At 36.4% G+C, this 16,838-nt stretch overlaps 2 pseudogenes; both read left to right on the top strand.

Moving 5' to 3' along the window:
- The window catches only part of LOC149743902 (T-box transcription factor T-like), a 23,043-nt pseudogene extending 11,672 nt beyond the window's left edge, over positions 1-11,371 (top strand).
- LOC149743903 (casein kinase II subunit beta-like) overlaps positions 11,287-16,838 on the top strand; it is a 17,360-nt pseudogene continuing 11,808 nt past the window's right edge.

A 16,838-nucleotide genomic window follows, 5' to 3' on the forward strand; every position in this document is an offset into this window, starting at 1 on the left:
GAGTTCAAGGGGAATATCCTCTTTCTTCACCCCTCTGCCCCTCCCCTACCTTCAAGTCTTCTCCTCACAGGTCTCTGCCTGGGAACTGTGGACCTTTGCTGCTCCTTTTCTTGGAAGAGTGGCTGTTGAAAGGAGTTAAATATGGCTCTTGGGTAAGTAAGTCTGGGTTGGAGGGCCATGAGGAAGGGTCAGCAAGAGGACAATCTCCCTCGGCGTCCGGAACTTGTAGAATAGCCTGCAATAGAGTGGACCACCAGCTGAGCTCCTTGAAGTGAGAGCTACAGGCTGGCAGGGAGAAGGGTGACCCCAGTGTCAACCAAGAAAAGTTAGATATGGCTGCACTTCAGAGAGCTCACCAACCAGGTGATGGTCACCAATAACAGCAGGAGGATGCTCCCAGTGCTGAAATTGAGTATGGCTGGCCTGGACCCGAACACCATGTGTTGTTTTATCTTGGATTTTGTGATGGAGAGCAACCACTTCTGGAAGTGTGTGAACAGAGAGTGGGTGCCTGGGGGGTCAGTCCAATTCATATGTGCATATGAAACTTCTTACATAAATAAAAGCTCTAAATTCATATAGTATGAGTTGAGGGTCTACAGGGGATGACTACTAGCCATGGCATTCTCAAGACTCAATGCATATCTGTCAAGGCTTACCAGAAAGAGATTACAGCTCTTAAAACTAAATACAACTCATTTGCAAGGGCTTGCTGTGATGCAAAAAGAAGCAGGGATCACAAAGATAAGATGGAAGAACCCAGAGACAAACAGCAACCTGGGTATTACTAATGGAAGTAGCTTATCCCCGGACTCAGTTCCTCCTATCTGCTGTCAACCCCCATCCTCAGTTTGGAGGTCCTGTCTCACTTTTCTCCACCCATGGCTGTGAAAAATGCTCTATGCTGAGGAACCACAGTTCACACATCCCTGTCCCTGTCCTCAAAGCTGTGCCTAGGACTCCTCCCCACTTGGACAAGCTCATACTTAGCCCATACACTCATTGGAAAAATTCTCCAACCTATTCTGACAATTCATTTGCAAGTTGTCCATGATCTGATCCCATGAACTTAGCCCAGCCTCAGCATGTGTGTACATACTATCATGTTACTCCTGAGCACAACAGGACTGCATCAGTACCCCAACCTGTGGTCAGCTAGCAGAGCACCTTCACACCAGGGTCTCAGACAGCATAGCTACCTAATGGGCTGGGAGTCCAGTCCTTCCCAGTGAACACTATCTTACCCAAATAATCTCAGGTCCCTTCTCCTCAGGATTCTCACTCTATAAGAACCATGTCCTGGCCACAGATATTCCTGACAGCCAATATCACACTTTGGCCTCATAACCTCATGGATATCCCTGTCACCACCTTCCATGTAAACCAAAGCCTTTCCTTAAAATATACACTATTTTTTTTTTATGTCTACCACTTTTACTCAGGATTTGATCTAGGTACAAAATGACAGTCTCATAGGTCAAGAAAGAAAAAAAAATCTTATTAACTTCACTTTAAAATATGAAAAGCAATATATGTTCTGTTGTTCATCAAAAAAATAACCCCACCCATCATCTGCAACACAAGTGTAGTCCTATGTTGTGTTTGTATGCTACAGATGAATTTAAGTATGGAAACAAAACTCAGTTGGACTATTAAATCACCATTACTTGATCATAATAAAATTTTGTTTGCTAAGATCCAGAAACTTATTTGTTTGTGTCTCTTACAGAATATAGAAGATTTGACACACTAGAATTAATAAACTCAACTCGTCTTATTTAGTGAAATAAAAAGCATACTTTCAATTGCATTTCTTGTTTCTTCAGAGTAGTTTTCAGGTCCCTTTTGTGACAGCTATCATACTTATAGTTAAGCTGTTAGGGACAAAATAATAAATTCATAGTTGAGGACAACAGACTTTAACTGAAATGGAAATTTCACTGTTCTGCCCAATAGAATGCGTTTATTTTGAGCATATGTAATTGCCTCTTGTATTGTTAAACATACAATGGCAATATTTTTCTTCTGAAAAAAATAGCCAAAGACAATGAGCAAAACATTTTCTGCAAAATAAAGGCAATATGCAAAAAAAAAAAAAAAAAAGAAACAACAACAGCAAAAAACTAAATACAGTTCTAAAAAGATCTAGTGAGAGGAGTCAGTACTAGAAATTAGTGACAAACATAATCCACTAAAATTTTCAAAATTTACATAGCTCAAATTCTCGTCTTTTGCTAACTTACTGTGCATCTAGAAATATTTATTTTGGAAAATATTGAGCAAACTTCTTTTGCCCAGAATGAAAAACAAAAGAACACATGCTTTCCTTTTCAAAGGAGAGTGATTTTTTTTTTTTTGGCAGTACGCAGGCCTCTCACTGTTGCAGCTTCTCCCGTTGTGGAGCACAGGCTCTGGACACGCAGGTTCATCGGCCATGGCTTACGGGCCTAGCCACTCCGCGGCATGTGGGATCTTCCCGGACCGTGGCACGAACATGTGTCCCCTGCATCGGCAGGCGGACTCTCAACCACTGTGCCACCAGGGAAGCCCTAAAGGAAAGTGATCTTAAGAGCTTATAATTACTTAGTAAAGGTTTTCTGAAGATCAAATGCTTTTTAAATGCCCTTTTTTTGGTAATCTCTAAATTAATTGGAAGCATGTAAAATTGTTCTAAATTAATGATAAAAAAATCAACTTCATATTTTTTAACTGGCTCTTTAAGTTTTATATTAACAAATTGTAGCTCATGATATACCTTAAAATATTCTGATAAAGTATCCAGATTAAGTTCATCCAAAGAAGAGATAATGCATTTCTACATTTGTTTGTGATAATTGGAGCAAAGACTGTATTAAACTAAATAATGATACTTTGACAGTGTAAAGATGCAAATGTACATGAAAGTAATATTTTTCCAATGGTGAGAAGATGTATTTTGTACTAGACCTGACTTAAGTCTTTTGCACAGGATATTTCTTTGTCTGGAAATGGCTTTCCCCACATAATCGCCTGGCTTACTCCTTCAATTTCATTCCTCACAGAGGCCACGCCTGACCACTCCACATCAACTGCCCCAATGTACTATGAAAACTCTTGGCCTGTTAGATTTTTTTCATAACATGAATTTTTATCTACTATGTTTATTCTTTTATTTTCCAAATATTTTATTGATTGCCTCCCTTGCCCCTGCCAGAATTCAAGTTCCTCAAGTGCAAGAACTCAAGTTTTCCTTGCTAGTTGATCAGTCCCCAAGACCTAGAATCATTTTTGGAAAATAGGAGCCCAGTACATATGTGTCAAAAAAACACTCAATGACCTAGGAGGAATTTCAGGAAAACTTTTGTTGTCATAATCACATAAAAATACATAATGTCTATAAAACAGCAATAACTAATTAGATGGGAAGAACAGGCTGGAATGAAAAAGGAATAATGAGGCAAAAATGGGTTTAGGTGAGATTAAAAAATACTGCTAAGAAAGTAAAAAACAAAATCTAAAAATTACAGCCACACTAGAGGCCCTAAGACAACAAGAAACATTAATATGATTATAAATGTCACAGCAATAATTCTTTTTTTGGTTAAATTCCTGAATCAAAAGCAAAGTATAAAGTCTGAGTTTTAAAGATGCGATAACTACATGTATTCAGAGAGAAACAAATTACCCAAATGTTTGATAAAAATGTTAAAAAAAATAATTATACACAAAAACTATTTAAAAAGTGATGAAGAATGAGAGAAATGTCAATTGATATTTACAAATATACCAGTCTAAATTAGGGATATGATTAGTCTGAAACCATTGAGTGTTAGAAAAAAATGATAAGAAGGTAAAAAAGAAGTTAATAAGAAATCAATGATAGTATGAAAAAGGAAAAAATTTCAACATAACAAGAAGATAATAGAAAAAGGAAATTGAGGTCATTTAACTACTAAACTGTAGACTGTTCTTTCTATGTAACTATGTTCTCACTCTATCCACTTTCTGCCTCCTATTTTTCCAACATACTTTGGACATTTTAAAATAAATTGCAACACACTTGAAAACAGATAAATTATAAGGGTTTACATCACATTTTCTTGCCACAATGTTATAAAACTAGTAATTATAACAAAATGTGATAAAATATTTTGAAGTTAAAACACACATTTCTGAAAGTTTGTGTAAATAGGAAAATAAAAGCTGAGTTTTTAGATTTCTTATAAATATCAAAGTAAATTATGTACCTCAAAACTCAAGCACAGGGGAGGAGTCAAGATGGCGGTGTGGGAACACGCAGAGTTAGCTTCTCCCCACAACTAGGGTGTCTGCCAGCCACTGGTAGGGGACTCTGACCCCCAAGGAGACAGGAGGAACCTCAGAGTGAACGAGTAGGATGTAGGCAGACCGATGGGGGAGAAGTGGAGCCCAGACAGGATTGGCGTCCCTCGGGCCGGGGAGCCTGCTGAGTTCCCAAGCCAATTCCCCCTCCCCTCAAAGCCCCATCCAGGCCACATGGGTCCTGAGGACATAGGAGGGAGGCTGGGGAGATCAGGAGTGGCAGATAGGAGGGGCCATCCAGGAGGATCAGGAGAGGAGCAGAGGGTGATTACCCTACTCACTTGGGCACAGGGAGCCTGCTGAGACCACAGGCTGGTCCCCTGACCTCCAAGGCCCCCTTTTCCCCCTACCGTATTGGTCCTGGGGACATAGGAGAGAGGCCTGGGAGATCAGAGAGGCAGGCAGGAGGGACCCTCCCAGACCCCAGACCAGAGGAGCAGGAGAGGAGAGGAGGGCATTTGCTCTGCCCCTGCTGGGCTCCCAGGTGAGGTCCCCTACCCTCTGAGACCAGGGGCGGGTGGCACGCCTGGGTTCCTACTGTTCCTTGAGTATAAGCCCCACCCCCCACAGCCCTCAGGACGTTTTCCAGCCTTGTGGGTCCTGAGCATTGGCCCCATACACCACCCAAACCTCACCCTTACTTAGGCATTGCTCTCCACAGCCAAGGCCTTCTCTCCCCCACCTTTTTTTTTTTTCCTTTTCCCTCCTCCTCTTTTTTGCTACAGGGTACTGATGTACATTCCAGTTGTTGATTCATATATATTTTTATTTTTACATTTTTTCTAATAAATCTGTTAGTTTCCTAGTCTAATTTTATTTTTACTTTGTTACTGTTCTTTGTTTTTTTCTTTTTTTTGCTGCCCAACATGGCTTGTGGGATCTTGATTCGTGACCTCAGGGTCGGGCGGAAGCTCTTGCAATGGGAGCTCTGAGTCTGAACCACTGGACTAACAGAGAACCTCAGACTCCAGGGAATATTCTTCAGAGTGAGGTCTCCCAGAGGTCCTCATCTCAGCACAAAGACCATCTCTACTCAATAGCCTACAAACTCTAGTGTTGGAAGCCTCAGGCCAAACAACCAGTAAAACAGGAACACAACCTACTCATTAAAAAAAAAAAAAATGAGATGGCAAAAAAATATGTCACAGTTGAAGGAGCAAGGTAAAAACCTACAAGACCAAGTAAATGAAAAGGAAATAGGCAATCTACCTGAAAAAGAATTCAGAGTAATGATAGCAAAGATGATTCAGAATCTCAGAAATAGAATGGAAGCACGGATTGAGAAAATACAAGAAGTGTTTAACAAAGACCTAGAAGAACTAAAGAACAAACAAACAGAGATGAACAACACAATAACTGAAATGAAAAACACACTAGAAGGAATCAGTAAAAGAATAGCGGAAGCAGAAGAATGAATAAGTGAGCTGGAAGGCAAAATGGTGGAAATAACTGCTGAGGAGAAAAATAAAGAAAAAAAGAATGAAAAGAATTGAAGACAATCTCAGAGACCACTGGGACAATACTAAATGCACCAACATTCAAATTATAGGCGTCCCAGAAGAAGAAGAGAAAAACAAATGGTCTGAGAAAATATTTGAAGAGATTATAGTGGAAAACTTCCTTAACATGGGAAAGGAAAGAGTCACCCAAATCCAGGAAGCACAGAGAGTCCCAATACAGGATAAAACCTAGGAAAAATACACCAGTACACATATTCATCAAATTAACAAAAATTAAATGCAAAGAAAAATATTAAAACAGCAAGAGAAAAACAAAAAAATAATATACAAAGGAATCCCCGTAAGGTTATCAGCTGATTTTTCAGTGGAAACCCTGCAAGCCAGAAGGGAGTGGCAGGATATACTTAAAGTGATGAAAGAAAAAAACCTACAACCAAGATTACTGTACCCAGCAAGGATTTAATTCAGGTTTGATGGAGAAGTCAAAAGCTTTTCAGACAAACCAAAGCTAAGGGAATTCAGCACCATGAAAACAGTTTACAACAAATGCTAAAGAAACTTCCCTAAGCAGGAAACACAAAGAGAAGAAAAAGACCCACAAAAACAAACCGAAAACAATTAAGAAAATGGTAATAGGAACATACATATCAATAATAACCTTGAAAGTAAATAAACTAAATGCTGCAACCAAAGGACACGGACTGGCTGAATGGATACAAAAAAAGACCCATATATATGCTGCCTACAAGAGACCCAATTCAGTCCTAGGGACACATACAGACTGAAAGTGAAGGGATGGAAATAGATATTCCATGCAAATGGAAATCAAAAGAAAGCTGGAGTAGCAATACTTGTATCAGATAAAATAGACTTTAAAATAAAGACTGTTCCAAGAGATAAGGAGGGACATTCCATAATAATCAAAGGATCAGTCCAAAAAGAAGATATAACAATTATAAACGTTTATGCACCCAACATAGGAGCACTTCAATACATAAGGCAAATGCTATCAACCATGAAAGGAAAAATCAACAGTAACAAAATAATAGTAGGGGACTTTAACACCTCACTTACACCAATGGACAGATTATCCAGACAGAAAATTAATAAGGAAACACAAACTTTAAATGACATAATAGACCACATAGATCTAATTGATATTTATAGAACATTCCACCCAAAAGTGATGGAATACACTTTATTCTCAAGTGCTCATGGAACATTCTCCAGGATAGATCACATCTTGGGTCACAAATCAAGCCTCGGTAAATTTAAGAAAATTGAAACCTATTAAGCATTTTTTCTGACCACAACACTATGAGATTGGAAATCAATTACAGGAAAAAACCTGTAAAAACCACAAAAAAACATGGAAGTTAAACAGTGCGCTCCTAAATAACCAAGAGATCACTGAAGAAATCAAAGAAGAAATAAAAAAATACATAGAAACAAATGACAATGAAAACACAATGACCCAAAACCTATGCATCACAGCAAAAGCAGTTCTAAGAGGGAAGTTTACAGCAATTCAATCTCACCTCAAGAAACAAGAAAAATCTCACATAAACAATCTAATGTTACTTTTAAGACAACTAAAGAAAGAAGAGCAAAGAAAACCCAAAGTCAGAGGAAGGAAAGAAATCATAAAGATCAGAGCAGAAATAAATGAAATAGAAATGAAGAAAACAATAGCAAAGATCAATAAAACTAAAAGCTGGTTCTTTGAGAAGATAAACAAAATTGATAAACCCTTAGACAGAATCATCAAGAAAAAGAGGGAGGGGACACAAATCAATAAAATTAGAAATGAAAAAGGAGAAATCACAACTGACACTGCAGAAATACAAAGGATTATAAGAGACTACTACAAACAACCATATGCCAATAAAATGGACAACCGTGAAGAAATGGACAAATTCTTTGAAAGGTACAATTTTCCAAGACTGAACCAGGAAGGATTAGAAAATATGAATAGACCTATGACAAGTAATGAAATTGAAACCATAATTAAAAATCTTCCAACAAAAAAATGTCCAGGACAAGATGGCTTCTCAGGTGAATTCTATCAAACATTTAGAGAAGAGCACATTTAGAGAAGAGCAAACACCAATCCTTCTCAAACTCTTCCAAAAAATTGCTGAGGGAGAAACACTCCCAAATTCATTATACGAAGCCACCAGCACCCTGATACCAAAACCAGAAAAAGGTATCACAAAAAATGAAAACTACAGGCCAATATCACTGATGAGCAGAGATGTAAAAATCCTGAACAAAACACTAGCAAACAGAATCCAACAGCACATTAAAAGGATCACACACCATGATCAAGTGGGATTTATCCCAGGGATGCAAGGATTCTTCAATATATGCAGATCAATCAATGTGATACACCACATTAACAATTTAAGGAATAAAAACAATATGATCATCTCAGTAGATGCAGAAAAAGCTTCTGACAAAATTCAACACCAATTTATTATAAAAACCCTCCAGAAAGTGGGCATAGAGGGAACCTACCTCAACATAATAAAGTCCATATATGACAAACCCACAGCAAGCATCATACTCAATGGTGAAAAGCTGAAAGCATTTCCACTAGGATCATGAACAAGAGAAGGATGTCCACTCTTGCCACTCTTATTCATCATAGTTTTGGAAGTCCTAGCCATGGCAATCAGAGAAAAAAAAGAAATACAAACTGGAAAAATAAGGATTAAAACCGTCACTCTTTGCTGATAACATGATGCTATACATAGAAAATCCTAAAGATACCACCAGAAAACTACTAGAACTAATCAATGAGTTTGATAAAGTTGCAGGATACAAAATTAATGCACAGAAATCTCTGGCATTCCTACACACCACCAACAAAAAATCAGAAAGAGAAATTAAGGAAACACTCCCATTTACCACTACAGCAAAAAGAATAAAATACCTAGGAATAAACCTGCCTAAGGAGGCAAAAGACTTGTACTCAGAAAACTGTAAAACACTGATGAAAGAAACCAAAGATGACAAAAAACAGTTGGAGAAATATACCATGTTCTTGGATTGGAAGAATCAATATTGTGAAAATGACGATATAGCCTAAACCATCTACAGATTCAGTGTAATCCCTATCAAACTACCAATGGCATTCTTCACAGAATTGGAACAAAAAATCTTACAATTCATATGGAAACACAAAAGACCCCAAATAGCCAAAGCAAGCTTGAGAAAAAAAAAATGGAGTTGGAGGAATTAGGCTCCCTGACTTCAAACTATACCACAAAGCTACAGTAATCAAGACAGTAAGGTACTGGCACAAAAACAAATATAGATCAATGGTACAGGACAGAATGACCAGAGATAAATCCATGCACATATGGACACCTGTTTTATGACAAAGGAGGCAAGAACATACAATGGAGAAAAGACAGCCTCTTCAATAAGTGGTGCTGGGAAAACTGGAGAACTACATGTAAAAGAATGAAATTAGAACACTACCTAACACCATACACAAAAATAAACTCCAAATGGATTAATGACTTAAATGTAAGACCAGACACTATAAAACTTTTGGAGGAAAACATAGGAAAAACACTCTGACATAAACCACAGGAAGAACTTTTTTGACCCACCTCCTAGAGTAACAGAAATAAAACCAAAAATAAACAAATGGGACTTAATTAAACTTAAAAGCTTTTGCACAGCAAAGGAAACCATAAACAAGACAAAAAGACAACCCTCCGAATGGGAGAAAATATTTGCAAATAAAACAACAAAGGATTAATCTCCAAAATATACAAATAGCTCATGCAGCTCAATAGCAAACAAGCAAGCAATCCAGTTAAAAAGTGGGCAGAAGACCTAAATAGACATTTCACCAAGGAAGACATACAGTTGGCCAAAAGGCACATGAAAAGATGCTCAACATCACTAATTATTAGAGAAATGCAAATCAAAACTACAATGAGGTATCACCTCACGCCAGTCAGAATGGCCATTATCAAAAAATCTAGAAACAATGAATGCTGGAAAGGGTGTGGTGAAAAGGGAGCCCTCCTGCACTGTTGGTGGGAATGTAAATTGATCCAACAACTATGGAAAACAGTATGGAGAGTCCTTAAAGAACTAAAAAAAGAACTACCATATGACCTAGCAATCCCACTATTGGGCATATACTCTGAGAGAACCATAATTCAAAAAGAGACATGCACCCCAATGTTCATTGCAGCACTATTTACAATAGCCAGGACATGGAACCAACCTAAGTGTCCATCAACAGAGGAATGGATAAAGAAGATGTGGCACATATATACAATGGAATATTACTCAGCCATAAAAAGGAACTAAATTGAGTTATTTGTAGTGAGGTGGGTGGACCTAGAGTCTGTCATACAGAGTGAAGTATGTCACCATATGTTAATGCATATATATGGAATCTAAAAAAAAATAGTACTGATGAACCTAGTTGCAGGGCAGGAATAAAGAGGTAGACATAGAAAATGGACTTGATGACGTGGGGTGGGAGGGGGAAGCTGGGGCAAAGTGAGAGTAGCATTGATGTATATACACTCCCGAATGTAAAACAGTTGGCTGGTGGGAAGAAGCAGCATAGCACAGGGAGATCAGCTCGGTGCTTTGAGGTGACCTAGAAGGGTGGGATAGGGAGGATGGGAGGGAGGCTTAAGAGGGAGGGGACATGGGGACATGTGTATGCATACGGCTGATTTGCTTTGTTGTGCAACAGAAACATGGTATTGTGAAGCAATTATACTCCAATAAAGATGTACTAAAAAAAATTGGTATCAATAGAAAAAAAAAAACCTCAAGCATAAGGACAGTTCGAAAAACTGCAGTATTTACAAAAGCTGAAGATACACAGTTCCAAAGATAATCAGCTCCACTCCTATATATATACCTAAACCCAACAGGAATGCATTCATAAGTTCACTGAAAGGCATGCACTAGAATATTCATTATAGCATTATTTGTAAGCCCAAACTGGGTGCTACCCACGTAAATATCCACTCATAGGAGAAGCCGTGAAAATTGTGGAATACTCACACAATGGGAATTGATCGTCTATAATGTGCATAATGCATAATTTATCAATACTAAGTACAAAAAAAGACAGGACGAATCTCTGGTTTTAGAAGTCATGAGAGCAGTTAACTGGAACAGTTTTTACTGAGATGAGAATGTGCTAGGTTATTGGTATTCTGTTTTTGATCTGAGTCTGACTAAGCAGGTATCTTCTGACATGTGAAATCAATCCATTGAGCTGAACTCTTTTGATGTGGTTACTAGTCTTTACCGATACTATGTTCAATAAACACTTAAAAGTACATAGAAATTAAAAATATCATTCCCATATTTTTATTAATTCATTAAAATAAGTAGAAACACATTTTAATCATGGCATGCTTTGCAAAACAAAAGAAAAAAAAGACCCCTAACTTTCAAAGACTTTTATGATCACTCAAGAAAGCAAAATTACAAAGAAGCATCAGGAAATCAGTAAGGAAAAATAAATGACAAATTAAAAAAAAATGATTTAAACATCAGGAAGTGTTATTTATACTGGTTCTGTGGGCTCCATGACTATGAATTCTTCTGTGAAGTGGATGAAGACTCCATCCAGGACAAATTTAATCTCAGTCAACTCAATGAGCAGGTGCCTCACTGTAGACAAGCTCTAGACATGATCTTGGACCTGGAGCCTGATGAAGAGCTCGAAGACAACCCCAACCAGAGAACCCTGATTAAGCAGTCAGCCAAGATGCTGTATGGGTTCACCCAGACCACCTATATCCTCACAAACCATGGCACCACCCAGATGTTGGAAAAGTACCAGCAGGGAGAGTTCGGCTACTGCCCCATGTGCACTGTGAGAACAAGCCAATGCTTTCCAATAGCCTTTCTGACACCCCAGGTGAGGCCCTGGTGAAGCTCTACTGCCCCAAGTGCATGGACAATTCCACACCTAAGACACCATTGAGACAGCACCACACAGAAGGCCCCTACTTGGGTACCAGTTTCCCTCACATTGCTCTTCATGGTGCATGCTGAATGCCGGCCCAAGCAGCCCACTAACCAGTTTATGTCCAAAGTGTACAGTTGCAAGATCCATCCACTGTCCTACCAGGTGCAGTTCCAAGCTGCCAGCAACTTTGAGTCTGTCAAGACCGTTCACTTATTCCCAACCCCACCTGTCACTCTGTCTTTGACAGTTCCAGTCCTCCCCTGCCACCTTTAAGGAAATCTCTATGGTTTATATTTTAAATTAGAAGAGTCATTATTGTGGTGTGAATATGAAATAAAGTAGAAAAAAGGCAAAAATAAGCATTTACTCAAAATTTATATAAAATCTTGCCAGATCTCTTCAGGAAAAATATCTTAGAGCTTGATGACTCCTAATATAAATGTTGTAAAATCATAAGGTATTTTAAAAATAATTCTATGGTAATTTATTTAATTACTAAATAAAATTGATTATTTATATTAAGATACATTAGCATCATTGATGAATATATGAGAAGAATACTGAATAGTACCATAATAATGAAGAAATTTTTTAAAAGATCTACAAAAACTACCATGTTGAAAGGTACAAGAATCACAGGTCTTTAGAAAGGAAATTTTCATATACCTAAAATCAACGAATTCTCATATTATTTAAATAGTTCTGGGCTATAAGTTGAAATGGACTTTACTGTGTCAAACCACAGACTGACTTGCATTATTTTAAAAAAAGCAAATCTCAAATATCACTAGTAAATAGCAATTAAATCTTAAGAGAGAATATATTTTTATACTTGATAAAATCAATTCAATGTTTAATAAAATTCAAAGAAAGCATAAGTACCAACAGACGTATCTAAACATGACAAGAATGTGTATCTCAATCCAGCTATATTTCAAAATGTTCTGGAAATTAATTTAATAGATTTATGATTATAAATGTGAAAAGAAGCTAAAATTTAGGTATATGATCTAGCAACTACTATAATGTACTACAAAACCTTTTATTTTTCCCTTGGAATAGAGAGTCAAGTCAAAAATAATGAATAATCCAATGAAATCAGAGTGTATACAAAATTTATGAACATCAGTGGGGAGAGATTGGATGACACATTAAATTGAGAATTGGCTAATTATGTCAAGTTGGGTTGATATAAAACATCTCTTAGTTGGAGAACTGAAATTCCAATCCCATCTCAGTGGAAAAAATCAAGATGCCTATTTGGAGAGTGTTCTTAGCCATCAAAATCTAGCTAGGCTAATTCAATGACTAATGATAACACCATACTTCTATGTGAGTGACAACAAATATAGACATTGTAATATTCATATTCTTCTCAGTACATTATTTGTTAAGCACTGCATGTTGTTCTAGTTTTTTTTTTCATATTATAAGTGTTAGTTTTTGTTAACTTGATCTTTCTACACCTATCTATCCTTGAGGTGCTTGGATTTATCCTGTAGATACTGTGTTGGAATCATGTTAGCCACCTCAGGGTCAGATATTATGAAACATTTTTGTAATCCACAATGGAGACTTTGTAACAAGCTACAGCAGTGGGGAGTAGCAATTTATTTAAGTATAAGGTATAAATGGGGCAGCAAAATAATAACATTAAAATTCAAACAAGACCCTTTCAAATAAGCATATTTGTTGAAAATATTTAATCTAAGAGGCAAGTAGACAGATGAGTAAGGACAAGGAGCAGAAAACTATGGTGTCTTGGAAAACCATATCCATGTGAAAACTGAATACTGTCAGCACCAAGTTCTTTCATGTAGTCTTGAATTCAACTGTAATTGAAGCACAGATCATAAATCAGAAAGGTTTTTCAATCTGACACCCTTAGAGGAAAAAAGTGACAAATGGAATTTTCAGATTGCAAAGCATTAGTTTATCATTGCACTTTGTTGTGAAGATATAGAGCAAAGTTGGAGAATATTTATATACCACATCCTAATGACACATGGAATAAGAAAGTTGAGCTCATCATTCTGAAACTTAATATCTCTTTTGTTTACTAAAAAAAGCAAAAAGCAAAACTGTGATAATTGATATTTTTCACTTATATCTAGGGATAGTTATATTAAGCATGGTGTTTGTACTAAGAAGCTGCTGTTGCTCAAATGGATATTGCAACATATTTTTCTTGTCCACTCAAATTTATAATCTATGTTAGACAGAATATTTAGTTTACCAACTTAATCTAATTATCCATACGTATACCCCAGTTACCATGTTTTAATTAATGTGAACATTATATAAATTATATAAATCATCTTGAATTATGAAAAGCTTTTAAAACTATCTTTCTAGCATATTGTTAAGATAAAATTAAAATTTTATTTACAGTCAATTCACTGAAAAACATTTTATCTGAAGCTTTTGGGTGGAAAGAAAAAGCGTTTACCGTTACCTGTACCCTCAGAAGGACTGACTGAGTCTCTTAGTATCAAATAACATATACATAAAGTATGAGATAACTTGTTTCTTAATCATATGCATTCGGAAGTATATACTGCCTTGCTAAATAAGGGTTTGAAAACTCTTATTCTGATGCTTTCTAGTTTCATAATCTTGAGAAAAGATACCTAATCTGTATTAAACTCAATTTATTAATTTGTGACGTTGACAAACATTGAGTGACTCCTCATAGATTAATAACATAAGCCACATAAAGTATACTACTATATATAGAAAATGATCAAAGTGTATTGACTACTATTGATATTAATTTAATGTAAGTAAGTGTATTTGGTAATTCCACCCAAACAATCTCTCTATAGTGCTCCTGGCTTCTGGGATATTATGGAGCTATTTTCACTAAAGATGGGAGATGATTCCACTTCAAATACAGCATATTTCTTTCAAACATATCTTCGATCCTGTTTCTATTTAGCATCCTTTGAAGTACAAATAAATTTCCAAAGGGAGCCAACCCTCTTTTGCTGAATGTTGTAAACAGATTTTTTTTCTTATTTATTTATTTTTTGTAAACAGATTTTAATCTCAGTACCTGACAGGACAACACAGCTCTTCTCTTCAGCACACCATGTATTTGTCACTCTACTCAGTGTATCCAGTTTTCTGTGCACTGTAGATCAGTAGCTGTATCTCCATCTCCAGGCATATTTATTTCTGCACTTTTTGTATCACCAAATAATCCTAAGTATGCATTGATTGTTTCCTGAATTTTATATTTCAAAGGCACTAGTTATTGATTGGGCAGCTCCAGAAACCTAGATTTGTGCCCTTGTCTCCAGTCCCCATTCAGGGACAGCTAGAGCAGTGGCCCATATGCCATTCTTCTCAAAAGCCTAATTGCTTCAGGTGACTATCCCTACTATTTTCTGAAACGTCTGAGACTGAATTCAGAGAGTTGAATTCCGTTCTTTTTTGACATGTTCTAACTACATTCATGGAAGGAAACTTGTACACATTTTCAATTTTAAAAATTACCTAAAATAGTAAGACTTTAACTCCCCCTGGATGCCATGCCTCACAATCATGGTTGTTTCTTTGGGACATCAGTCTGGGCAGGAATCTCCTCCTCCTCCTTTGTCAGGAGGTGAAGTCATATCTTTGTGCTTGCATTTGTTCAGTTTCTCCACACTAAGTTTGGAAAGGCTGTTTTGATTATTTTACAATCCTGACATTCAATTGTGATCATGACTAACTTATTGCAACCAAAACTATTAAGAATCCAGGAATAAATCATCATCTTTCTGTTCTCAGAAGGACAAAGCATGCCACACTCGAAAGGAAAATTGCTTTTAGTAGACCTATTCAATTTTTCTGAAAGGATGCAATTCAAATGTAGACTACAAACACACATTGTACATATTTTACTGCATTGTGTAAGGAAACAAAAACACAGGTAAATAAAAGTAAAATTTCCTTCAGAGTTTTGCAATTCACTAAAATAGCACTATAAAATTTCTTTGTAAAAGAAGATAATAGGTCTGTTGGTTTCAAAACAGTTCTAGTAGGGTAAAAGTATCTTGAACTGTCAACAAATGTGGCATCCATCTTATCTATTAATGGTCTTGGGAAGACCGTTTTCAGAATGCAAAACTTTAAAACTGAAATTCACTTCATTGGGTTACAGCTTTTAATGGACTGTCACTGATAAGGAAATGATGGAGAGCACAATGTTTCTGCAATCTCATTAGCTGGATGTGTTGTGTGAAGTTGAATTTCCCAATCTCCAGAATACGAACATATAGTACCAGTGAGGAGAGAAGAAAAGCAATTCAAAGTTCTATATTTAACTTTTATTCTTTTGAATACAGCATTAAAATAACAATTTCCATGGCACTGTATTTTCCTTAGTTCTTTAGTGGGCAATAAAAATAAATCTCATATTATTTTAGCATAATATCATCCTTCCAAAGGAAATCTATTTTGAAATGACATCTCATGTGGTCAGAGAAGTTCCCTTAGTTCATATAAAGTTGGCAACTACACTGTTTTCTTCATTAGAAAGAGACAATATATTCAATCATCAGTGTCACAGGGGCATGCTTCACGAGTATTTGCTTAAAACTTTTAATGCTGTGCAAATGTGACATTTAAGAAATATTTATTTAGAGTAAGCCAAATAAATTTGTTGACTCATTCATGATGCCCATGGAATATGATTTTCTATTGATCATTTATATTAAAATGTCAATGTGTAAAACTAGATCTCAAAAAGCAGGAATATCTGTATATGAATGCAAACTATGTCAATCATGTAGAATTGGTTGACAGGTACACAGATGTTTGGCATACTGCAGCTTAATTGACAAAATTTCCCTATAAAAATAATGGTTTTCTCTTTCCAATTTAATGGAGAAAGTCTATGAATTAAGGCATTCAAATTTTTTTAATATTTATAATTTCAACTTAAATATATTTAGATAGAAATATATAATGAAAGCAAAACAAAGAAACACAATTTTAGTCCCAGTTCTGCCACTTTATTTATTTATTTATCCCAGGCAAATCACTCAGTCTCTCTGAGTTCCCCTGTATTGATACTTTTGTGTCTAGTAACTAGATAATTATGT

This window comes from Delphinapterus leucas, unplaced genomic scaffold, assembly GCF_059928025.1.
Source record: "Delphinapterus leucas isolate spDelLeu-1000000601 "Yukka" unplaced genomic scaffold, BTC_Dleu_Yukka2 spDelLeu_asBTCV2_sq57, whole genome shotgun sequence".
NCBI lineage: Eukaryota > Metazoa > Chordata > Mammalia > Artiodactyla > Monodontidae > Delphinapterus > Delphinapterus leucas.